The following is a 1,136-nucleotide window of genomic DNA, read 5'->3' as shown; positions in this document are numbered from 1 at the left end:
ACATGAATGTTTTGGTTCATGAACTCTTTGTTTTGTTGGGTTTGAGCGGTGCTAAAATTTTCCATAATTTTCTCAAGGCTCGGCTTTGGTGGTACAGGTTGCATAGGTTGATTTGATCTTGGGGCTTGATAACTAGGTCTCGGAAGTGCATTATTTTGGATAGGGTTATTGTTTTTATAGGAGAAGTTTGGGTGATTCCTCCATCCAGGGTTATAGGTATTCGAGTATGGCTTCCCTTGGGTGTAGTTCACTTGCTCAGAGTGGGTTTCGTTTAATAGACTGCATTCTGCAGATTGGTGTCCTTTGGTTCCATATATCTCACAATCCGACGAAACTGCGGCTACAGTATTCGGGTTTATGCACATATGCTCGACCTTAAGGGCTAATGCGTCCATTTTAGCTTGCATCATGTCTATAGAGCTTAGTTCATGCACTCCTCCTTGGGCTTCCTTCTTCTCAGTTGTTGCTCGTTCGACTCCCCATGATTGATGGTTTTGAGCCATGTCTTCGATGAGGGCACTAGCTTCAGGATAAGGTTTGTTCATCAGAGCACTGCCTGCGGCAGCGTCGATGGTCATCTTCGTGTTATAGTGAAGTCCATTATAGAAGGTTTGAATGATTAACCAATTTTCTAAACCATGAAGTGGGCATGCTCGTAACAACTCTTTATATCTCTCCCAAGCTTCGAACTGCGATTCTCCTTGGTTTTGGGTAAATCTAGTTATATGGTTTCGAAGAACGACGGTCTTACTCGGGGGAAAGTATCTAGCAAGGAATACTCTTCTAAGGTTATCCCAAGTCATAATGGAATTGGGTTGAAGGGAATCTAACCATGATAGGGCTTTATCTCTGAGGGAAAAAAGGAATAATCTTAAACGTATTGCCTCAGGAGAAGCTCCATTAGTTTTAAAAGTGTCTGCTAATTGAAGAAATAATTTTAAATGTTGGTTTGGGTTCTTAGTAGCGAGACCTACGAATTGTCCCTGTTGCACTAGTTGCAATAGGGATGGTTTAAGTTCGAAATTATTAGCTGGGATGGTTGGGTTTACTATACTAGAACTAGGTTCTTCATTTGATGGTTGAGCGAAATCTTTAAGAGGTGTTTGGTTTTGATCTTCGGCCATAGCTCTCTTAAT

The 1,136-nt window shown here is 41.5% G+C and overlaps 1 non-coding gene across 1 annotated transcript; it reads left to right on the top strand.

The window, feature by feature from the left end:
* Window positions 1-633: 633 nt before the first annotated feature.
* Window positions 634-740, top strand: LOC127089614 (small nucleolar RNA R71). The gene has a single exon (XR_007791186.1). It is a non-coding gene; the product is annotated as a small nucleolar RNA R71 (small nucleolar RNA).
* Window positions 741-1,136: the final 396 nt, after the last annotated feature.

The sequence above is a fragment of the Lathyrus oleraceus genome, chromosome 5, assembly GCF_024323335.1.
Source record: "Lathyrus oleraceus cultivar Zhongwan6 chromosome 5, CAAS_Psat_ZW6_1.0, whole genome shotgun sequence".
In the NCBI taxonomy this organism is placed as follows: Eukaryota; Viridiplantae; Streptophyta; class Magnoliopsida; order Fabales; family Fabaceae; genus Lathyrus; species Lathyrus oleraceus.
This window is presented reverse-complemented; position numbering and strand designations above follow the sequence as displayed.